The following is a 22645-nucleotide window of genomic DNA, read 5'->3' on the forward strand; positions in this document are numbered from 1 at the left end:
CAATTTTGTGAGATGTCTTGTTCAAAAACGAACAGACAGGTGTGAAAACATCACCTCCATGCACCTTGGGTGGTGGAGGGAACGAGGCTCTCACTTGAGAAACATTATAAATCGATCCTTTATGAACATCCAAAGAGAATCTGTTGTTGCCTACGATCATACCACCCTGAATACGCCCGATCTCGTTTGATCTCGGAAACTAAGCAGGTTCGGGCCCGGTTAGTACCTGGATGGGAGACTGCCTGGGAACACCGGGTGTTGTAGGCTTTTTTCTGCTGTCGGGTGTGGTCTTGTTTCGAGTGTCTGCAATTTGCGCTGACTGATGCGCTTGATGGTAATTTACTTTTTGCCGCGCCGCTGCTAGTCTTCGACTACAACTGCCGCTACTACCAGCCTACCACGTCTACTTACTACCACGGGTACTCACCCCACCAGTATTTGTATACTACTGCTTGCCTACGACTACCAGTGCCGCTACTGTGAGTTCGACTGGCCTTCCAGTGCCACTCCTTCTCGACGACGACTCCCACGACTACTGCCACTCCTACTACTAAAATAAAGAATTCTCATGTCGAATCCACATTCAGATCTTCACCAAAATCGAATCGAATCATCCATGTAAAACCCCCAAACAGTCCACCTCGTTTCGTCCAAATCCGTCGACAACCTTTTGAGATTTCCTGCTGTGTATCGTTTTTGAACCAATCTCCCAATGGTGAAGAATCAGTCAAAATATTTCTCGGAGCCGGATCCGAATCCGGATCTTCACCAAAATGGAATCATTTCTTCCTTGTCACAGATGCCACACTGCTGCCAAATTTTGCCCGAATCCGTCTGCAATTTTGTGATATCTTGTTCAAAAACGGAGAGACAAGCAAACAGACAGACAGGTGTGAAAACATCACCTCCATGCACCTTGGGTGGCGGCGGGAACGGGGCTCTCACTTGAGAAACATTATCGATCCTTTATAAACATCCAAAGAGGCTCTGTTGTTGCCTACGATCATACCACCCTGAATACGCCCGATCTCGGCTTGATCTCGGAAGCTAAGCAGGTTCGGGCCCGGATCGTACCTGGATGGGCGACTGCTTGGGAATACCGGGTGTTGTCGGATTTTTTCTGCTGTCGGGTGTGGTCTTGTTTTGAGTGTCTGCAATTTGCGCTGACTGATGCGCTTGATGGTAATTTACTTTTTGCCGCGCCACTGCTAGTCTTCGACGACAACTGCCGCTACTACCAGCCTACCACGTCTACTTACTACCACGGGTACTCACCCCACCAGTATTTGTATACTACTGCTTGCCTACGACTACCAGTGCCGTTACTGTGAGTTCGACTGGCCTTCCAGTGCCAATCCTTCTCGACGACGACTCCCACGACTACTGCCGCTCCTACTACAAAAATAAAGAATTCTCATGTCGAATCCACATTTAGATCTTCACCAATATCGAATCGAATCATCCGTGTAATACCCCCAAACAGTCCACCAAGTTTCGTCCAAATCCGTCGACAACCTTTTGAGATTTCCTGCTGTGTGTCGTTTTTGAACCAATCTCCCAATGGTGAAGAATCAGTCAAAATATTTCTCGGAGCCGGATCCGAATCCGGATCTTCACCAAAATGGAAACATTTCTTCCTTGTCACAGATGCCACATTGCTGCCAAATTTCGCCCGAATCCGTCGGCAATTTTGTGAGATGTCTTGTTCAAAAACGGACAGACAGGTGTGAAAACATCACCTCCATGCACCTTGGGTGGCGGCGGGAACGGGGCTCTCACTTGAGAAACATTATCGATCCTTAACAAACATCCAAAGAGACTATGTTGTTGCCTACGATCATACCACCCTGAATACGCCCGATTTCGTCTGATCTCGGAAGCTAAGCAGGTTCGGTCCCGGATCGTACCTGGATGGGTGACTGCCTGGGAATTACCGGGTGTTGTCGGCTTTTTCTGCTGTCGGGTGTGGTCTTGTTTTGAGTGTCTGCAATTTGCGCTGACTGGTGCGCTTGATGGTAATTTAGTTTTTGCCGCGCCACTGCTAGTCTTCGACTACAACTGCCGCTACTACCGGCTAACCACGTCTACTTACTACCACGGGTACTCACCCCACCAGTATTTGTATACTACTGCTTGCCTACGACTACCAGTGCCGCTACTGTGAGTTCGACTGGCCTTCCAGTGCCACTCCTTCTCGACGACGACTCCCACGACTACTGCCACTCCTACTACTAAAATAAAGAATTCTCATGTCGAATCCACATTCAGATCTTCAACAAAATCGAATCGAATCATCCTTGTAAGACACCCAAACAGTCCACCAAGTTTCCTCCAAATCCGTCGACAACCTTTTGAGATTTCCTGCTGTGTATCGTTTTTGAACCAATCTCCCAATGGTGAAGAATCAGTCAAAATATTTCTCGGAGCCGGATCCGAATCCGGATCTTCACCAAAATGGAAACATTTCTTCCTTGTCACAGATGCCACACTGCTGCCAAATTTTGCCCGAATCCGTCTGCAATTTTGTGAGATATCTTGTTCAAAAACGGACAGACAAGCAAACAGACAGACAGGTGTGAAAACATCACCTCCATGCACCTTGGGTGGCGGCGGGAACGGGCCTCTCACTTGAGAAACATTATCGATCCTTTATAAACATCCAAAGAGACTCTGTTGTTGCCTACGATCATACCACCCTGAATATGCCCGATCTCGTCTGATCTCGGAAGCTAAGCAGGTTCTCTCGTCTGATCTCGGAAGCTAAGCAGGTTCTCTCGTCTGATCTCGGAAGCTAAGCAGGTTCGGGCCCGCATCGTACCTGGATGGGCGACTGCCTGGGAATACCGGGTGTTGTCGGCTTTTTTCTGCTGTCGGGTGTGGTCTTGTTTTCAGTGTCTGCAATTTGCGCTGACTGATGCGCTTGATGGTAATTTACTTTTTGCCGCGCCACTGCTAGTCTTCGACGACAACTGCCGCTACTACCAGCCTACCACGTCTACTTACTACCACGGGTACTCACCCCACCAGTATTTGTATACTACTGCTTGCCTACGACTACCAGTGCCGTTACTGTGAGTGCGACTGGCCTTCCAGTGCCAATCCTTCTCGACGACGACTCCCACGACTACTGCCGCTCCTACTACAAAAATAAAGAATTCTCATGTCGAATCCACATTTAGATCTTCACCAATATCGAATCGAATCATACGTGTAATACCCCCAAACAGTCCACCAAGTTTCGTCCAAATCCGTCGACAACCTTTTGAGATTTCCTGCTGTGTGTCGTTTTTGAACCAATCTCCCAATGGTGAAGAATCAGTCAAAATATTTCTCGGAGCCGGATCCGAATCCGGATCTTCACCAAAATGGAAACATTTCTGCCTTGTCACAGATGCCACATTGCTGCCAAATTTCGCCCGAAACCGTCGGCAATTTTGTGAGATGTCTTGTTCAAAAACGAACAGACAGGTGTGAAAACATCACCTCCATGCACCTTGGGTGGTGGAGGGAACGAGGCTCTCACTTGAGAAACATTATAAATCGATCCTTTATGAACATCCAAAGAGAATCTGTTGTTGCCTACGATCATACCACCCTGAATACGCCCGATCTCGTTTGATCTCGGAAACTAAGCAGGTTCGGGCCCGGTTAGTACCTGGATGGGAGACTGCCTGGGAACACCGGGTGTTGTAGGCTTTTTTCTGCTGTCGGGTGTGGTCTTGTTTCGAGTGTCTGCAATTTGCGCTGACTGATGCGCTTGATGGTAATTTACTTTTTGCCGCGCCGCTGCTAGTCTTCGACTACAACTGCCGCTACTACCAGCCTACCACGTCTACTTACTACCACGGGTACTCACCCCACCAGTATTTGTATACTACTGCTTGCCTACGACTACCAGTGCCGCTGCTGTGAGTTCGACTGGCCTTCCAGTGCCACTCCTTCTCGACGACGACTCCCACGACTACTGCCACTCCTACTACTAAAATAAAGAATTCTCATGTCGAATCCACATTCAGATCTTCACCAAAATCGAATCGAATCATCCATGTAAAACCCCCAAACAGTCCACCTCGTTTCGTCCTAATCCGTCGACAACCTTTTGAGATTTCCTGCTGTGTATCGTTTTTGAACCAATCTCCCAATGGTGAAGAATCAGTCAAAATATTTCTCGGAGCCGGATCCGAATCCGGATCTTCACCAAAATGGAATCATTTCTTCCTTGTCACAGATGCCACACTGCTGCCAAATTTTGCCCGAATCCGTCTGCAATTTTGTGATATCTTGTTCAAAAACGGAGAGACAAGCAAACAGACAGACAGGTGTGAAAACATCACCTCCATGCACCTTGGGTGGCGGCGGGAACGGGGCTCTCACTTGAGAAACATTATCGATCCTTTATAAACATCCAAAGAGGCTCTGTTGTTGCCTACGATCATACCACCCTGAATACGCCCGATCTCGGCTTGATCTCGGAAGCTAAGCAGGTTCGGGCCCGGATCGTACCTGGATGGGCGACTGCTTGGGAATACCGGGTGTTGTCGGATTTTTTCTGCTGTCGGGTGTGGTCTTGTTTTGAGTGTCTGCAATTTGCGCTGACTGATGCGCTTGATGGTAATTTACTTTTTGCCGCGCCACTGCTAGTCTTCGACGACAACTGCCGCTACTACCAGCCTACCACGTCTACTTACTACCACGGGTACTCACCCCACCAGTATTTGTATACTACTGCTTGCCTACGACTACCAGTGCCGTTACTGTGAGTTCGACTGGCCTTCCAGTGCCAATCCTTCTCGACGACGACTCCCACGACTACTGCCGCTCCTACTACAAAAATAAAGAATTCTCATGTCGAATCCACATTTAGATCTTCACCAATATCGAATCGAATCATCCGTGTAATACCCCCAAACAGTCCACCAAGTTTCGTCCAAATCCGTCGACAACCTTTTGAGATTTCCTGCTGTGTGTCGTTTTTGAACCAATCTCCCAAAGGTGAAGAATCAGTCAAAATATTTCTCGGAGCCGGATCCGAATCCGGATCTTCACCAAAATGGAAACATTTCTTCCTTGTCACAGATGCCACATTGCTGCCAAATTTCGCCCGAATCCGTCGGCAATTTTGTGAGATGTCTTGTTCAAAAACGGACAGACAGGTGTGAAAACATCACCTCCATGCACCTTGGGTGGTGGAGGGAACGAGGCTCTCACTTGAGAAACATTATAAATCGATCCTTTATGAACATCCAAAGAGAATCTGTTGTTGCCTACGATCATTCCACCCTGAATACGCCCGATCTCGTCTGATCTCGGAAGCTAAGCAGGTTCGGGCCCGGTTAGTACCTGGATGGGAGACTGCCTGGGAACACCGGGTGTTGTAGGCTTTTTTCTGCTGTCGTGTGTGGTCTTGTTTCGAGTGTCTGCAATTTGCGCTGACTGATGCGCTTGATGGTAATTTAGTTTTTGCCGCGCCGCTGCTAGTCTTCGACTACAACTGCCGCTACTACCAGCCTACCACGTCTACTTACTACCACGGGTACTCACCCCACCAGTATTTGTATACTACTGCTTGCCTACGACTACCAGTGCCGTTACTGTGAGTACGACTGGCCTTCCAGTGCCAATCCTTCTCGACGACGACTCCCACGACTACTGCCGCTCCTACTACAAAAATAAAGAATTCTCATGTCGAATCCACATTTAGATCTTCACCAATATCGAATCGAATCATCCGTGTAATACCCCCAAACAGTCCACCAAGTTTCGTCCAAATCCGTCGACAACCTTTTTAGATTTCCTGCTGTGTGTCGTTTTTGAACCAATCTCCCAATGGTGAAGAATCAGTCAAAATATTTCTCGGAGCCGGATCCGAATCCGGATCTTCACCAAAATGGAAACATTTCTTCCTTGTCACAGACGCCACATTGCTGCCAAATTTCGCCCGAATCCGTCGGCAATTTTGTGAGATGTCTTGTTCAAAAACGGACAGACAGGTGTGAAAACATCACCTCCATGCACCTGGGGTGGTGGAGGGAACGAGGCCCTCACTTGAGAAACTTTATAAATCGATCCTTTATGAACATCCAAAGAGAATCTGTTGTTGCCTACGATCATACCACCCTGAATACGCCCGATCTCGTCTGATCTCGGAACCTAAGCAGGTTCGGGCCCGGTTAGTACCTGGATGGGAGACTGCCTGGGAACACCGGGTGTTGTAGGCTTTTTTCTGCTGTCGTGTGTTGTCTTGTTTCGAGTGTCTGCAATTTGCACTGACTGATGCGCTTGATGGTAATTTAGTTTTTGCCGCGCCGCTGCTAGTCTTCGACTACAACTGCCGCTACTACCAGCTAACCACGTCTACTTACTACCACGGGTACTCACCCCACCAGTATTTGTATACTACTGCTTGCCTACGACTACCAGTGCCGCTACTGTGAGTTCGACTGGCCTTCCAGTGCCACTCCTTCTCGACGACGACTCCCACGACTACTGCCACTCCTACTACTAAAATAAAGAATTCTCATGTCGAATCCACATTCAGATCTTCAACAAAATCGAATCGAATCATCCTTGTAAGACACCCAAACAGTCCACCAAGTTTCCTCCAAATCCGTCGACAACCTTTTGAGATTTCCTGCTGTGTATCGTTTTTGAACCAATCTCCCAATGGTGAAGAATCAGTCAAAATATTTCTCGGAGCCGGATCCGAATCCGGATCTTCACCAAAATGGAATCATTTCTTCCTTGTCACAGATGCCACACTGCTGCCAAATTTTGCCCGAATCCGTCTGCAATTTTGTGAGATATCTTGTTCAAAAACGGACAGACAAGCAAACAGACAGACAGGTGTGAAAACATCACCTCCATGCACCTTGGGTGGTGGAGTGAACGAGGCTCTCACTTGAGAAACATTATAAATCGATCCTTTATGAACATCCAAAGAGAATCTGTTGTTGCCTACGATCATACCACCCTGAATACGCCCGATCTCGTCTGATCTCGGAAGCTAAGCAGGTTCGGGCTCGGTTAGTACCTGGATGGGAGACTGCCTAGGAACACCGGGTGTTGTAGGCTTGTATTCTGCTGTCGGGTGTGGTCTTGTTTCGAGTGTCTGCAATTTGCGCTGACTGATGCGCTTGATGGTAATTTAGTTTTTGCCGCGCCACTGCTAGTCTTCGACTACAACTGCCGCTACTACCAGCTAACCACGTCTACTTACTACCACGGCTACTCACCCCACCAGTATTTGTATACTACTGCTTGCCTACGACTACCAGTGCCGCGACTGTGAGTTCGACTGGCCTTCCAGTGCCACTCCTTCTCGACGACGACTCCCACGACTACTGCCACTCCTACTACTAAAATAAAGAATTCTCATGTCGAATCCACATTCAGATCTTCAACAAAATCGAATCGAATCATCCTTGTAAGACACCCAAACAGTCCACCAAGTTTCCTCCAAATCCGTCGACAACCTTTTGAGATTTCCTGCTGTGTATCGTTTTTGAACCAATCTCCCAATGGTGAAGAATCAGTCAAAATATTTCTCGGAGCCGGATCCGAATCCGGATCTTCACCAAAATGGAAACATTTCTTCCTTGTCACAGATGCCACACTGGTGCCAAATTTTGCCCGAATCCGTCTGCAATTTTGTGAGATATCTTGTTCAAAAACGGACAGACAAGCAAACAGACAGACAGGTGTGAAAACATCACCTCCATGCACCTTGGGTGGCGGCGGGAACGGGGCTCTCACTTGAGAAACATTATCGATCCTTTATAAACATCCAAAGAGACTCTGTTGTTGCCTACGATCATACCACCCTGAATACGCCCGATTTCGTCTGATCTCGGCAGCTAAGCAGGTTCGGGCCCGGATCGTACCTGGATGGGCGACTGCCTGGGAATACCGGGTGTTGTCGGCTTTTTTCTGCTGTCGGGTGTGGTCTTGTTTTGAGTGTCTGCAATTTGCGCTGACTGATGCGCTTGATGGTAATTTACTTTTTGCCGCGCCACTGCCACTCTTCGACGACAACTGCCGCTACTACCAGCCTGCCACCTCTACTTACTACCACGGGTACTCACCCCACCAGTATTTGTATACTACTGCTTGCCTACGACTACCAGTGCCGTTACTGTGAGTACGACTGGCCTTCCAGTGCCAATCCTTCTCGACGACGACTCCCACGACTACTGCCGCGCCTACTACAAAAATAAAGAATTCTCATGTCGAATCCACATTTAGATCTTCACCAATATCGAATCGAATCATCCGTGAAATACCCCCAAACAGTCCACCAAGTTTCGTCCAAATCCGTCGACAACCTTTTGAGATTTCCTGCTGTGTGTCGTTTTTGAACCAATCTCCCAATGGTGAAGAATCAGTCAAAATATTTCTCGGAGCCGGATCCGAATCCGGATCTTCACCAAAATGGAAACATTTCTTCCTTGTCACAGATGCCACACTGCTGCCAAATTTTGCCCGAATCCGTCTGCAATTTTGTGAGATATCTTGTTCAAAAACGGACAGACAAGCAAACAGACAGACAGGTGTGAAAACATCACCTCCATGCACCTTGGGTGGCGGCGGGAACGGGCCTCTCACTTGAGAAACATTATCGATCCTTTATAAACATCCAAAGAGACTCTGTTGTTGCCTACGATCATACCACCCTGAATACGCCCGATCTCGTCTGATCTCGGAAGCTAAGCAGGTTCGGGCCCGGATCGTACCTGGATGGGCGACTGCCTGGGAATACCGGGTGTTGTCGGCTTTTTTCTGCTGTCGGGTGTGGTCTTGTTTTGAGTGTCTGCAATTTGCGCTGACTGATGCGCTTGATGGTAATTTACTTTTTGCCGCGCCACTGCTAGTCTTCGACGACAACTGCCGCTACTACCAGCCTACCACGTCTACTTACTACCACGGGTACTTACCCCACCAGTATTTGTATACTACTGCTTGCCTACGACTACCAGTGCCGTTTCTGTGAGTACGACTGGCCTTCCAGTGCCAATCCTTCTCGACGACGACTCCCACGACTACTGCCGCTCCTACTACAAAAATAAAGAATTCTCATGTCGAATCCACATTTAGATCTTCACCAATATCGAATTGAATCATCCGTGTAATACCCCCAAACAGTCCACCAAGTTTCGTCCAAATCCGTCGACAACCTTTTGAGATTTCCTGCTGTGTGTCGTTTTTGAACCAATCTCCCAATGGTGAAGAATCAGTCAAAATATTTCTCGGAGCCGGATCCGAATCCGGATCTTCACCAAAATGGAAACATTTCTTCCTTGTCACAGATGCCACACTGCTGCCAAATTTCGTCCGAAACCGTCGGCAATTTTGTGAGATGTCTTGTTCAAAAACGGACAGACAGGTGTGAAAACATCACCTCCATGCACCTTGGGTGGTGGAGGGAACGAGGCTCTCGCTTGAGAAACATTATAAATCGATCCTTTATGAACATCCAAAGAGAATCTGTTGTTGCCTACGATCATACCACCCTGAATACGCCCGATCTCGTCTGAATCTCGGAAGCTGAGCAGGTTCGGGCCCGGTTAGTACCTGCATGGGAGACTGCCTGGGAACATCGGGTGTTGTAGGCTTTTTTCTGCTGTCGGGTGTGGTCTTGTTTCGAGTGTCTGCAATTTGCGCTGACTGATGCGCTTGATGGTAATTTAGTTTTTGCCGCGCCACTGCTAGTCTTCGACTACAACTGCCGCTACTACCAGCTAACCACGTCTACTTACTACCACGGGTACTCACCCCACCAGTATTTGTATACTACTGCCTGCCTACGACTACCAGTGCCGCTACTGTGAGTTCGACTGGCCTTCCAGTGCCACTCCTTCTCGACGACGACTCCCACGACTACTGCCACTCCTACTACTAAAATAAAGAATTCTCATGTCGAATCCACATTCAGATCTTCAACAAAATCGAATCGAATCATCCTTGTAAGACACCCAAACAGTCCACCAAGTTTCCTCCAAATCCGTCGACAACCTTTTGAGATTTCCTGCTCTGTATCGTTTTTGAACCAATCTCCCAATGGTGAAGAATCAGTCAAAATATTTCTCGGAGCCGGATCCGAATGCGAATCTTCACCAAAATGGAAACATTTCTTCCTTGTCACAGATGCCACACTGCTGCCAAATTTTGCCCGAATCCGTCTGCAATTTTGTGAGATATCTTGTTCAAAAACGGACAGACAAGCAAACAGACAGACAGGTGTGAAAACATCACCTCCATGCACCTTGGGTGGCGGCGGGAACGGGGCTCTCACTTGAGAAACATTATCGATCCTTTATAAACATCCAAAGAGACTCTGTTGTTGCCTACGATCATACCACCCTGAATACGCCCGATCTCGTCTGATCTCGGAAGCTAAGCAGGTTCGGGCCCGGATCGTACCTGGATGGGCGACTGCCTGGGAATACCGGGTGTTGTCGGCTTTTTTCTGCTGTCGGGTGTGGTCTTGTTTTGAGTGTCTGCAATTTGCGCTGACTGATGCGCTTGATGGTAATTTACTTTTTGCCGCGCCACTGCCACTCTTCGACGACAACTGCCGCTACTACCAGCCTGCCACGTCTACTTACTACCACGGGTACTCACCCCACCAGTATTTGTATACTACTGCTTGCCTACGACTACCAGTGCCGTTACTGTGAGTACGACTGGCCTTCCAGTGCCAATCCTTCTCGACGACGACTCCCACGACTACTGCCGCGCCTACTACAAAAATAAAGAATTCTCATGTCGAATCCACATTTAGATCTTCACCAATATCGAATCGAATCATCCGTGAAATACCCCCAAACAGTCCACCAAGTTTCGTCCAAATCCGTCGACAACCTTTTGAGATTTCCTGCTGTGTGTCGTTTTTGAACCAATCTCCCAATGGTGAAGAATCAGTCAAAATATTTCTCGGAGCCGGATCCGAATCCGGATCTTCACCAAAATGGAAACATTTCTGCCTTGTCACAGATGCCACATTGCTGCCAAATTTCGCCCGAAACCGTCGGCAATTTTGTGAGATGTCTTGTTCAAAAACGAACAGACAGGTGTGAAAACATCACCTCCATGCACCTTGGGTGGTGGAGGGAACGAGGCTCTCACTTGAGAAACATTATAAATCGATCCTTTATGAACATCCAAAGAGAATCTTTTGTTGCCTACGATCATACCACCCTGAATACGCCCGATCTCGTCTGATTTCTCGGAACCTAAGCCAGGTTCGGGCCCGGTTAGTACCTGGATGGGAAACTGCCTGGGAACACCGGGTGTTGTAGGCTTTTTTCTGCTGTTGGGTGTGGTCTTGTTTCGAGTGTCTGCAATTTGCGCTGACTGATGCGCTTGATGGTAATTTAGTTTTTGCCGCGCCACTGCTAGTCTTCGACTATAACTGCCGCTACTACCAGCTAACCACGTCTACTCACTACCACGGGTACTCACCCCACCAGTATTTGTATACTACTGCTTGCTTACGACTACCAGTTCCGCTACTGTGAGTTCGACTGGCCTTCCAGTGCCACTCCTTCTCGACGACGACTCCCACGACTACTGCCACTCCTACTACTAAAATATAGAATTCTCATGTCGAATCCACATTCAGATCTTCAACAAAATCGAATCGAATCATCCTTGTAAGACACCCAAACAGTCCACCAAGTTTCCTCCAAATCCGTCGACAACCTTTTGAGATTTCCTGCTCTGTATCGTTTTTGAACCAATCTCCCAATGGTGAAGAATCAGTCAAAATATTTCTCGGAGCCGGATCCGAATCCGGATCTTCACCAAAATGGAAACATTTCTTCCTTGTCACAGATGCCACACTGCTGCCAAATTTTGCCCGAATCCGTCTGCAATTTTGTGAGATATCTTGTTCAAAAACGGACAGACAAGCAAACAGACAGACAGGTGTGAAAACATCACCTCCATGCACCTTGGGTGGCGGAGGGAACGAGACTCTCACTTGAGAAACATTATCGATCCTTTATAAACATCCAAAGAGACTCTGTTGTTGCCGACGATCATACCACCCTGAATACGCCCGATCTCGTCTGATCTCGGAAGCTATTCAGGTTCGGGCCCGGATAGTACCTGGATGGGCGAATGCCAGGGAATACCGGGTGTTGTAGGCTTTTTTCTGCTGTCGGGTGTGGTCTTGTTTTGAGTGTCTGCAATTTGCGCTGACTGATGCGCTTGATGGTAATTTACTTTTTGCCGCGCCACTGCTAGTCTTCGACGACAACTGCCGCTACTACCAGCCTACCACGTCTACTTACTACCACGGGTACTCACCCCACCAGTATTTGTATACTACTGCTTGCCTACGACTACCAGTGCCGTTACTGTGAGTACGACTGGCCTTCCAGTGCCAATCCTTCTCGATGACGACTCCCACGACTACTGCCGCGCCTACTACAAAAATAAAGAATTCTCATGTCGAATCCACATTTAGATATTCACCAAAATCGAAACGAATCATCCGTGTAATACCCCCAAACATTCCACCAAGTTTCGTCCAAATCCGTCGACAACCTTTTGAGATTTCCTGCTGTGTGTCGCTTTTGAACCAATCTCCCAATGGTGAAGAATCAGTCAAAATATTTCTCGGAGCCGGATCCGAATCCGGATCCTCACCAAAATGGAAACATTTCTTCCTTCTCACAGATGCCACATTGCTGCCAAATTTCGCCCGAATCCGTCGGCAATTTTGTGAGATGTCTTGTTCAAAAACGGACAGACAGGTGTGAAAACATCACCTCCATGCACCTTGGGTGGTGGAGGGAACGAGGCTCTCACTTGAGAAACATTATAAATCGATCCTTTATGAACATCCAAAGAGAATCTGTTGTTGCCTACGATCATACCACCCTGAATACGCCCGATCTCGTCTGATCTCGGAAGCTAAGCAGGTTCGGGCCCGGTTAGTACCTGGATGGGAGACTGCCTGGGAACACCGGGTGTTGTAGGCTTTTTTCTGCTGTCGGGTGTGGTCTTGTTTCGAGTGTCTGCAATTTGCGCTGACTGATGCGCTTGATGGAAATTTAGTTTTTGCCGCGCCACTGCTAGTCTTCGACTACAACTGCCGCTACTACCAGCTAACCACGTCTACTTACTACCACGGGTACTCACCCCACCAGTATTTGTATACTACTACTTGCCTACGACTACCATTGCCGCTACTGTGAGTTCGACTGGCCTTCCAGTGCCACTCCTTCTCGACGACGACTCCCACGACTACTGCCACTCCTACTCCTAAAATAAAGTATTCTCATGTCGAATCCACATTCAGATCTTCACCAAAATCGAATCGAATCATCCATGTAATACCCCCAAACAGTCCACCTCGTTTCTTCCAAATCCGTCGACAACCTTTTGAGATTGCCTGCTGTGTATCGTTTTTGAACCAATCTCCCAATGGTGAAGAATCAGTCAAAATATTTCTCGGAGCCGGATCCGAATCCGGATCTTCACCAAAATGGAAACATTTCTTCCTTGTCACAGATGCCACACTGCTGCCAAATTTTGCCCGAATCCGTCTGCAATTTTGTGAGATATCTTGTTCAAAAACGGACAGACAAGCAAACAGACAGACAGGTGTGAAAACATCACCTCCATGCACCTTGGGTGGCGGCGGGAACGGGGCTCTCACTTGAGAAACATTATCGATCCTTTATAAACATCCAAAGAGACTCTGTTGTTGCCTACGATCATACCACCCTGAATACGCCCGATCTCGTCTGATCTCGGAAGCTAAGCAGGTTCGGGCCCGGATCGTACCTGGATGGGCGACTGCCTGGGAATACCGGGTGTTGTCGGCTTTTTTCTGCTGTCGGGTGTGGTCTTGTTTTGAGTGTCTGCAATTTGCGCTGACTGATGCGCTTGATGGTAATTTACTTTTTGCCGCGCCACTGCCACTCTTCGACGACAACTGCCGCTACTACCAGCCTGCCACGTCTACTTACTACCACGGGTACTCACCCCACCAGTATTTGTATACTACTGCTTGCCTACGACTACCAGTGCCGTTACTGTGAGTACGACTGGCCTTCCAGTGCCAATCCTTCTCGACGACGACTCCCACGACTACTGCCGCGCCTACTACAAAAATAAAGAATTCTCATGTCGAATCCACATTTAGATCTTCACCAATATCGAATCGAATCATCCGTGAAATACCCCCAAACAGTCCACCAAGTTTCGTCCAAATCCGTCGACAACCTTTTGAGATTTCCTGCTGTGTGTCGTTTTTGAACCAATCTCCCAATGGTGAAGAATCAGTCAAAATATTTCTCGGAGCCGGATCCGAATCCGGATCTTCACCAAAATGGAAACATTTCTGCCTTGTCACAGATGCCACATTGCTGCCAAATTTCGCCCGAAACCGTCGGCAATTTTGTGAGATGTCTTGTTCAAAAACGAACAGACAGGTGTGAAAACATCACCTCCATGCACCTTGGGTGGTGGAGGGAACGAGGCTCTCACTTGAGAAACATTATAAATCGATCCTTTATGAACATCCAAAGAGAATCTTTTGTTGCCTACGATCATACCACCCTGAATACGCCCGATCTCGTCTGATTTCTCGGAACCTAAGCAGGTTCGGGCCCGGTTAGTACCTGGATGGGAAACTGCCTGGGAACACCGGGTGTTGTAGGCTTTTTTCTGCTGTTGGGTGTGGTCTTGTTTCGAGTGTCTGCAATTTGCGCTGACTGATGCGCTTGATGGTAATTTAGTTTTTGCCGCGCCACTGCTAGTCTTCGACTATAACTGCCGCTACTACCAGCTAACCACGTCTACTCACTACCACGGGTACTCACCCCACCAGTATTTGTATACTACTGCTTGCTTACGACTACCAGTTCCGCTACTGTGAGTTCGACTGGCCTTCCAGTGCCACTCCTTCTCGACGACGACTCCCACGACTACTGCCACTCCTACTACTAAAATAAAGAATTCTCATGTCGAATCCACATTCAGATCTTCAACAAAATCGAATCGAATCATCCTTGTAAGACACCCAAACAGTCCACCAAGTTTCCTCCAAATCCGTCGACAACCTTTTGAGATTTCCTGCTCTGTATCGTTTTTGAACCAATCTCCCAATGGTGAAGAATCAGTCAAAATATTTCTCGGAGCCGGATCCGAATCCGGATCTTCACCAAAATGGAAACATTTCTTCCTTGTCACAGATGCCACACTGCTGCCAAATTTTGCCCGAATCCGTCTGCAATTTTGTGCGATATCTTGTTCAAAAACGGACAGACAAGCAAACAGACAGACAGGTGTGAAAACATCACCTCCATGCACCTTGGGTGGCGGAGGGAACGAGACTCTCACTTGAGAAACATTATCGATCCTTTATAAACATCCAAAGAGACTCTGTTGTTGCCGACGATCATACCACCCTGAATACGCCCGATCTCGTCTGATCTCGGAAGCTATTCAGGTTCGGGCCCGGATAGTACCTGGATGGGCGACTGCCAGGGAATACCGGGTGTTGTAGGCTTTTTTCTGCTGTCGGGTGTGGTCTTGTTTTGAGTGTCTGCAATTTGCGTTGACTGATGCGCTTGATGGTAATTTACTTTTTGCCGCGCCACTGCTAGTCTTCGACGACAACTGCCGCTACTACCAGCCTACCACGTCTACTTACTACCACGGGTACTCACCCCACCAGTATTTGTATACTACTGCTTGCCTACGACTACCAGTGCCGTTACTGTGAGTACGACTGGCCTTCCAGTGCCAATCCTTCTCGATGACGACTCCCACGACTACTGCCGCGCCTACTACAAAAATAAAGAATTCTCATGTCGAATCCACATTTAGATATTCACCAAAATCGAAACGAATCATCCGTGTAATACCCCCAAACATTCCACCAAGTTTCGTCCAAATCCGTCGACAACCTTTTGAGATTTCCTGCTGTGTGTCGCTTTTGAACCAATCTCCCAATGGTGAAGAATCAGTCAAAATATTTCTCGGAGCCGGATCCGAATCCGGATCCTCACCAAAATGGAAACATTTCTTCCTTCTCACAGATGCCACATTGCTGCCAAATTTCGCCCGAATCCGTCGGCAATTTTGTGAGATGTCTTGTTCAAAAACGGACAGACAGGTGTGAAAACATCACCTCCATGCACCTTGGGTGGTGGAGGGAACGAGGCTCTCACTTGAGAAACATTATAAATCGATCCTTTATGAACATCCAAAGAGAATCTGTTGTTGCCTACGATCATACCACCCTGAATACGCCCGATCTCGTCTGATCTCGGAAGCTAAGCAGGTTCGGGCCCGGTTAGTACCTGGATGGGAGACTGCCTGGGAACACCGGGTGTTGTAGGCTTTTTTCTGCTGTCGGGTGTGGTCTTGTTTCGAGTGTCTGCAATTTGCGCTGACTGATGCGCTTGATGGAAATTTAGTTTTTGCCGCGCCACTGCTAGTCTTCGACTACAACTGCCGCTACTACCAGCTAACCACGTCTACTTACTACCACGGGTACTCACCCCACCAGTATTTGTATACTACTACTTGCCTACGACTACCATTGCCGCTACTGTGAGTTCGACTGGCCTTCCAGTGCCACTCCTTCTCGACGACGACTCCCACGACTACTGCCACTCCTACTCCTAAAATAAAGTATTCTCATGTCGAATCCACATTCAGATCTTCACCAAAATCGAATCGAATCATCCATGTAATACCCCCAAACAGTCCACCTCGTTTCTTCCAAATCCGTCGACAACCTTTTGAGATTGCCTGCTGTGTATCGTTTTTGAACCAATCTCCCAATGGTGAAGAATCAGTCAAAATATTTCTCGGAGCCGGATCCGAATCCGGATCTTCACCAAAATGGAAACATTTCTTCCTTGTCACAGATGCCACACTGCTGCCAAATTTTGCCCGAATCCGTCTGCAATTTTGTGATATCTTGTTCAAAAACGGACAGACAAGCAAACAGACAGACAGGTGTGAAAACATCACCTCCATGCACCTTGGGTGGCGGCTCGAACGGGGCTCTCACTTGAGAAACATTATCGATCCTTTATAAACATCCAAAGACGCTCTGTTTTTGCCTACGATCATACCACCCTGAATACGCCCGATGTCGTCTGATCTCGGAAGCTAAGCAGGTTCGGGCCCGGATCGTACCTGGATGGGCGACTGCTTGGGAATACCGGGTGTTGTCGGCTTTTTTCTGCTGTCGGGTGTGGTCTTGTTTTGAGTGTCTGCAATTTGCGCTGACTGATGCGCTTGATGGTAATTTACTTTTTGCCGCGCCACTGCTAGTCTTCGACGACAACTGCCGCTACTACCAGCCTACCACGTCTACTTACTACCACGGGTACTCACCCCACCAGTATTTGTATACTACTGCTTGCCTACGACTACCAGTGCCGTTACTGTGAGTTCGACTGGCCTTCCAGTGCCAATCCTTCTCGACGACGACTCCCACGACTACTGCCGCTCCTACTACAAAAATAAAGAATTCTCATGTCGAATCCACATTTAGATCTTCACCAATATCGAATCGAATCATCCGTGTAATACCCCCAAACAGTCCACCAAGTTTCGTCCAAATCCGTCGACAACCTTTTGAGATTTCCTGCTGTGTGTCGTTTTTGAACCAATCTCCCAATGGTGAAGAATCAGTCAAAATATTTCTCGGAGCCGGATCCGAATCCGGATCCTCACCAAAATGGAAACATTTCTTCCTTCTCACAGATGCCACATTGCTGCCAAATTTCGCCCGAATCCGTCGGCAATTTTGTGAGATGTCTTGTTCAAAAACGGACAGACAGGTGTGAAAACATCACCTCCATGCACCTTGGGTGGTGGAGGGAACGAGGCTCTCACTTGAGAAACATTATAAATCGATCCTTTATGAACATCCAAAGAGAATCTGTTGTTGCCTACGATCATACCACCCTGAATACGCCCGATCTCGGCTGATCTCGGAAGCTAAGCAGGTTCGGGCCCGGTTAGTACCTAGATGGGAGACTGCCTGGGAACACCGGGTGTTGTAGGCTTTTTTCTGCTGTCGGGTGTGGTCTTGTTTCGAGTGTCTGCAATTTGCGCTGACTGATGCGCTTGATGGAAATTTAGTTTTTGCCGCGCCACTGCTAGTCTTCGACTACAACTGCCGCTACTACCAGCTAACCACGTCTACTTACTACCACGGGTACTCACCCCACCAGTATTTGTATACTACTACTTGCCTACGACTACCATTGCCGCTACTGTGAGTTCGACTGGCCTTCCAGTGCCACTCCTTCTCGACGACGACTCCCACGACTACTGCCACTCCTACTCCTAAAATAAAGTATTCTCATGTCGAATCCACATTCAGATCTTCACCAAAATCGAATCGAATCATCCATGTAATACCCCCAAACAGTCCACCTCGTTTCTTCCAAATCCGTCGACAACCTTTTGAGATTTCCTGCTGTGTATCGTTTTTGAACCAATCTCCCAATGGTGAAGAATCAGTCAAAATATTTCTCGGAGCCGGATCCGAATCCGGATCTTCACCAAAATGGAAACATTTCTTCCTTGTCACAGATGCCACACTGCTGCCAAATTTTGCCCGAATCCGTCTGCAATTTTGTGATATCTTGTTCAAAAACGGACAGACAAGCAAACAGACAGACAGGTGTGAAAACATCACCTCCATGCACCTTGGGTGGTGGAGGGAACGAGGCTCTCACTTGAGAAACATTATAAATCGATCCTTTATGAACATCCAAAGAGAATCTGTTGTTGCCTACGATCATACCACCCTGAATACGCCCGATCTCGTCTGATCTCGGAAGCTAAGCAGGTTCGGGCCCGGTTAGTACCTGGATGGGCGACTGCCTGGGAATACCGGGTGTTGTAGGCTTTTTCTGCTGTCGTGTGTGGTCTTGTTTCGAGTGTCTGCAATTTGCGCTGACTGATGCGCTTGATGGTAATTTAGTTTTTGCCGCACCGCTGCTCGTCTTCGACTACAACTGCCCCTACTACCAGCTAACCACGTCTACTTACTACCACGGGTACTCACCCCACCAGTATTTGTATACTACTGCTTGCCTACGACTACCAGTGCCGCTACTGTGAGTTCGACTGGCCTTCCAGTGCCACTCCTTCTCGACGACGACTCCCACGACTACTGCCACTCCTACTACTAAAATAAAGAATTCTCATGTCGAATCCACATTTAGATCTTCACCAATATCGAATCGAATCATCCGTGTAATACCCCCAAACAGTCCACCAAGTTTCGTCCAAATCCGTCGACAACCTTTTGAGATTTCCTGCTGTGTGTCGTTTTTGAACCAATCTCCCAATGGTGAAGAATCAGTCAAAATATTTCTCGGAGCCGGATCCGAATCCGGATCTTCACCAAAATGGAAACATTTCTTCCTTGTCACAGACGCCACATTGCTGCCAAATTTCGCCCGAATCCGTCGGCAATTTTGTGAGATGTCTTGTTCAAAAACGGACAGACAGGTGTGAAAACATCACCTCCATGCACCTTGGGTGGTGGAGGGAACGAGGCCCTCACTTGAGAAACATTATAAATCGATCCTTTATGAACATCCAAAGAGAATCTGTTGTTGCCTATGATCATACCACCCTGAATACGCCCGATCTCGTCTGATCTCGGAAGCTAAGCAGGTTCGGGCCCGGTTAGTACCTGGATGGGAGACTGCCTGGGAACACCGGGTGTTGTAGGCTTTTTTCTGCTGTCGTGTGTTGTCTTGTTTCGAGTGTCTGCAATTTGCACTGACTGATGCGCTTGATGGTAATTTAGTTTTTGCCGCGCCGCTGCTAGTCTTCGACTACAACTGCCGCTACTACCAGCTAACCACGTCTACTTACTACCACGGGTACTCACCCCACCAGTATTTGTATACTACTGCTTGCCTACGACTACCAGTGCCGCTACTGTGAGTTCGACTGGCCTTCCAGTGCCACTCCTTCTCGACGACGACTCCCACGACTACTGCCACTCCTACTACTAAAATAAAGTATTCTCATGTCGAATCCACATTCAGATCTTCAACAAAATCGAATCGAATCATCCTTGTAAGACACCCAAACAGTCCACCAAGTTTCCTCCAAATCCGTCGACAACCTTTTGAGATTTCCTGCTGTGTATCGTTTTTGAACCAATCTCCCAATGGTGAAGAATCAGTCAAAATATTTCTCGGAGCCGGATCCGAATCCGGATCTTCACCAAAATGGAAACATTTCTTCCTTGTCACAGATGCCACACTGCTGCCAAATTTTGCCCGAATCCGTCTGCAATTTTGTGATATCTTGTTCAAAAACGGACAGACAAGCAAACAGACAGACAGGTGTGAAAACATCACCTCCATGCACCTTGGGTGGCGGCTCGAACGGGGCTCTCACTTGAGAAACATTATCGATCCTTTATAAACATCCAAAGACGCTCTGTTTTTGCCTACGATCATACCACCCTGAATACGCCCGATGTCGTCTGATCTCGGAAGCTAAGCAGGTTCGGGCCCGGATCGTACCTGGATGGGCGACTGCTTGGGAATACCGGGTGTTGTCGGCTTTTTTCTGCTGTCGGGTGTGGTCTTGTTTTGAGTGTCTGCAATTTGCGCTGACTGATGCGCTTGATGGTAATTTACTTTTTGCCGCGCCACTGCTAGTCTTCGACGACAACTGCCGCTACTACCAGCCTACCACGTCTACTTACTACCACGGGTACTCACCCCACCAGTATTTGTATACTACTGCTTGCCTACGACTACCAGTGCCGTTACTGTGAGTTCGACTGGCCTTCCAGTGCCAATCCTTCTCGACGACGACTCCCACGACTACTGCCGCTCCTACTACAAAAATAAAGAATTCTCATGTCGAATCCACATTTAGATCTTCACCAATATCGAATCGAATCATCCGTGTAATACCCCCAAACAGTCCACCAAGTTTCGTCCAAATCCGTCGACAACCTTTTGAGATTTCCTGCTGTGTGTCGTTTTTGAACCAATCTCCCAATGGTGAAGAATCAGTCAAAATATTTCTCGGAGCCGGATCCGAATCCGGATCCTCACCAAAATGGAAACATTTCTTCCTTCTCACAGATGCCACATTGCTGCCAAATTTCGCCCGAATCCGTCGGCAATTTTGTGAGATGTCTTGTTCAAAAACGGACAGACAGGTGTGAAAACATCACCTCCATGCACCTTGGGTGGTGGAGGGAACGAGGCTCTCACTTGAGAAACATTATAAATCGATCCTTTATGAACATCCAAAGAGAATCTGTTGTTGCCTACGATCATACCACCCTGAATACGCCCGATCTCGGCTGATCTCGGAAGCTAAGCAGGTTCGGGCCCGGTTAGTACCTAGATGGGAGACTGCCTGGGAACACCGGGTGTTGTAGGCTTTTTTCTGCTGTCGGGTGTGGTCTTGTTTCGAGTGTCTGCAATTTGCGCTGACTGATGCGCTTGATGGAAATTTAGTTTTTGCCGCGCCACTGCTAGTCTTCGACTACAACTGCCGCTACTACCAGCTAACCACGTCTACTTACTACCACGGGTACTCACCCCACCAGTATTTGTATACTACTACTTGCCTACGACTACCATTGCCGCTACTGTGAGTTCGACTGGCCTTCCAGTGCCACTCCTTCTCGACGACGACTCCCACGACTACTGCCACTCCTACTCCTAAAATAAAGTATTCTCATGTCGAATCCACATTCAGATCTTCACCAAAATCGAATCGAATCATCCATGTAATACCCCCAAACAGTCCACCTCGTTTCTTCCAAATCCGTCGACAACCTTTTGAGATTTCCTGCTGTGTATCGTTTTTGAACCAATCTCCCAATGGTGAAGAATCAGTCAAAATATTTCTCGGAGCCGGATCCGAATCCGGATCTTCACCAAAATGGAAACATTTCTTCCTTGTCACAGATGCCACACTGCTGCCAAATTTTGCCCGAATCCGTCTGCAATTTTGTGATATCTTGTTCAAAAACGGACAGACAAGCAAACAGACAGACAGGTGTGAAAACATCACCTCCATGCACCTTGGGTGGTGGAGGGAACGAGGCTCTCACTTGAGAAACATTATAAATCGATCCTTTATGAACATCCAAAGAGAATCTGTTGTTGCCTACGATCATACCACCCTGAATACGCCCGATCTCGTCTGATCTCGGAAGCTAAGCAGGTTCGGGCCCGGTTAGTACCTGGATGGGCGACTGCCTGGGAATACCGGGTGTTGTAGGCTTTTTCTGCTGTCGTGTGTGGTCTTGTTTCGAGTGTCTGCAATTTGCGCTGACTGATGCGCTTGATGGTAATTTAGTTTTTGCCGCACCGCTGCTCGTCTTCGACTACAACTGCCCCTACTACCAGCTAACCACGTCTACTTACTACCACGGGTACTCACCCCACCAGTATTTGTATACTACTGCTTGCCTACGACTACCAGTGCCGCTACTGTGAGTTCGACTGGCCTTCCAGTGCCACTCCTTCTCGACGACGACTCCCACGACTACTGCCACTCCTACTACTAAAATAAAGAATTCTCATGTCGAATCCACATTTAGATCTTCACCAATATCGAATCGAATCATCCGTGTAATACCCCCAAACAGTCCACCAAGTTTCGT

At 47.9% G+C, this 22645-nt stretch overlaps 15 non-coding genes and 12 pseudogenes across 15 annotated transcripts; all 27 read left to right on the plus strand.

The window, feature by feature from the left end:
- The first annotated feature begins 148 nt into the window (after positions 1-148).
- Positions 149-267, plus strand: LOC144890036 (5S ribosomal RNA). Its single transcript, XR_013622231.1, has one exon. It is a non-coding gene; the product is annotated as a 5S ribosomal RNA (ribosomal RNA).
- Positions 268-995: 728 nt separating this feature from the next.
- On the plus strand, positions 996-1115 carry LOC144890264 (5S ribosomal RNA; annotated as a pseudogene).
- Positions 1116-1829: 714 nt separating this feature from the next.
- LOC144890242 (5S ribosomal RNA) lies at positions 1830-1949 on the plus strand (annotated as a pseudogene).
- Positions 1950-2678: 729 nt separating this feature from the next.
- On the plus strand, positions 2679-2859 carry LOC144890349 (5S ribosomal RNA; annotated as a pseudogene).
- Positions 2860-3577: 718 nt separating this feature from the next.
- Positions 3578-3696, plus strand: LOC144890037 (5S ribosomal RNA). Its single transcript, XR_013622232.1, has one exon. It is a non-coding gene; the product is annotated as a 5S ribosomal RNA (ribosomal RNA).
- A 728-nt stretch (positions 3697-4424) lies between these two features.
- Positions 4425-4544, plus strand: LOC144890265 (5S ribosomal RNA; annotated as a pseudogene).
- Positions 4545-5262: 718 nt separating this feature from the next.
- On the plus strand, positions 5263-5381 carry LOC144890009 (5S ribosomal RNA). Its single transcript, XR_013622203.1, has one exon. It is a non-coding gene; the product is annotated as a 5S ribosomal RNA (ribosomal RNA).
- A 718-nt stretch (positions 5382-6099) lies between these two features.
- On the plus strand, positions 6100-6218 carry LOC144890035 (5S ribosomal RNA). Its single transcript, XR_013622230.1, has one exon. It is a non-coding gene; the product is annotated as a 5S ribosomal RNA (ribosomal RNA).
- Positions 6219-6952: 734 nt separating this feature from the next.
- On the plus strand, positions 6953-7071 carry LOC144890029 (5S ribosomal RNA). Its single transcript, XR_013622224.1, has one exon. It is a non-coding gene; the product is annotated as a 5S ribosomal RNA (ribosomal RNA).
- Positions 7072-7802: 731 nt separating this feature from the next.
- LOC144890156 (5S ribosomal RNA) lies at positions 7803-7921 on the plus strand (annotated as a pseudogene).
- A 730-nt stretch (positions 7922-8651) lies between these two features.
- Positions 8652-8770, plus strand: LOC144890069 (5S ribosomal RNA). The gene has a single exon (XR_013622269.1). It is a non-coding gene; the product is annotated as a 5S ribosomal RNA (ribosomal RNA).
- Positions 8771-9488: 718 nt separating this feature from the next.
- Positions 9489-9608, plus strand: LOC144890223 (5S ribosomal RNA; annotated as a pseudogene).
- A 730-nt stretch (positions 9609-10338) lies between these two features.
- LOC144890070 (5S ribosomal RNA) lies at positions 10339-10457 on the plus strand. The gene has a single exon (XR_013622270.1). It is a non-coding gene; the product is annotated as a 5S ribosomal RNA (ribosomal RNA).
- Positions 10458-11175: 718 nt separating this feature from the next.
- On the plus strand, positions 11176-11297 carry LOC144890337 (5S ribosomal RNA; annotated as a pseudogene).
- A 730-nt stretch (positions 11298-12027) lies between these two features.
- On the plus strand, positions 12028-12146 carry LOC144890321 (5S ribosomal RNA; annotated as a pseudogene).
- Positions 12147-12864: 718 nt separating this feature from the next.
- Positions 12865-12983, plus strand: LOC144889957 (5S ribosomal RNA). Its single transcript, XR_013622170.1, has one exon. It is a non-coding gene; the product is annotated as a 5S ribosomal RNA (ribosomal RNA).
- A 730-nt stretch (positions 12984-13713) lies between these two features.
- On the plus strand, positions 13714-13832 carry LOC144890071 (5S ribosomal RNA). Its single transcript, XR_013622271.1, has one exon. It is a non-coding gene; the product is annotated as a 5S ribosomal RNA (ribosomal RNA).
- Positions 13833-14550: 718 nt separating this feature from the next.
- On the plus strand, positions 14551-14671 carry LOC144890249 (5S ribosomal RNA; annotated as a pseudogene).
- Positions 14672-15401: 730 nt separating this feature from the next.
- Positions 15402-15520, plus strand: LOC144890214 (5S ribosomal RNA; annotated as a pseudogene).
- A 718-nt stretch (positions 15521-16238) lies between these two features.
- LOC144889958 (5S ribosomal RNA) lies at positions 16239-16357 on the plus strand. Its single transcript, XR_013622171.1, has one exon. It is a non-coding gene; the product is annotated as a 5S ribosomal RNA (ribosomal RNA).
- Positions 16358-17085: 728 nt separating this feature from the next.
- Positions 17086-17204, plus strand: LOC144890229 (5S ribosomal RNA; annotated as a pseudogene).
- Positions 17205-17922: 718 nt separating this feature from the next.
- On the plus strand, positions 17923-18041 carry LOC144890045 (5S ribosomal RNA). Its single transcript, XR_013622240.1, has one exon. It is a non-coding gene; the product is annotated as a 5S ribosomal RNA (ribosomal RNA).
- A 732-nt stretch (positions 18042-18773) lies between these two features.
- On the plus strand, positions 18774-18892 carry LOC144890319 (5S ribosomal RNA). Its single transcript, XR_013622306.1, has one exon. It is a non-coding gene; the product is annotated as a 5S ribosomal RNA (ribosomal RNA).
- A 717-nt stretch (positions 18893-19609) lies between these two features.
- Positions 19610-19728, plus strand: LOC144890001 (5S ribosomal RNA). The gene has a single exon (XR_013622195.1). It is a non-coding gene; the product is annotated as a 5S ribosomal RNA (ribosomal RNA).
- A 728-nt stretch (positions 19729-20456) lies between these two features.
- LOC144890230 (5S ribosomal RNA) lies at positions 20457-20575 on the plus strand (annotated as a pseudogene).
- A 718-nt stretch (positions 20576-21293) lies between these two features.
- On the plus strand, positions 21294-21412 carry LOC144890046 (5S ribosomal RNA). Its single transcript, XR_013622241.1, has one exon. It is a non-coding gene; the product is annotated as a 5S ribosomal RNA (ribosomal RNA).
- A 732-nt stretch (positions 21413-22144) lies between these two features.
- Positions 22145-22263, plus strand: LOC144890325 (5S ribosomal RNA). The gene has a single exon (XR_013622307.1). It is a non-coding gene; the product is annotated as a 5S ribosomal RNA (ribosomal RNA).
- The last annotated feature ends 382 nt before the right edge of the window (positions 22264-22645 follow it).

The sequence above is a fragment of the Myxine glutinosa genome, chromosome 1, assembly GCF_964187855.1.
Source record: "Myxine glutinosa chromosome 1, kmMyxGlut1.1, whole genome shotgun sequence".
Taxonomy (NCBI): Eukaryota; Metazoa; Chordata; class Myxini; order Myxiniformes; family Myxinidae; genus Myxine; species Myxine glutinosa.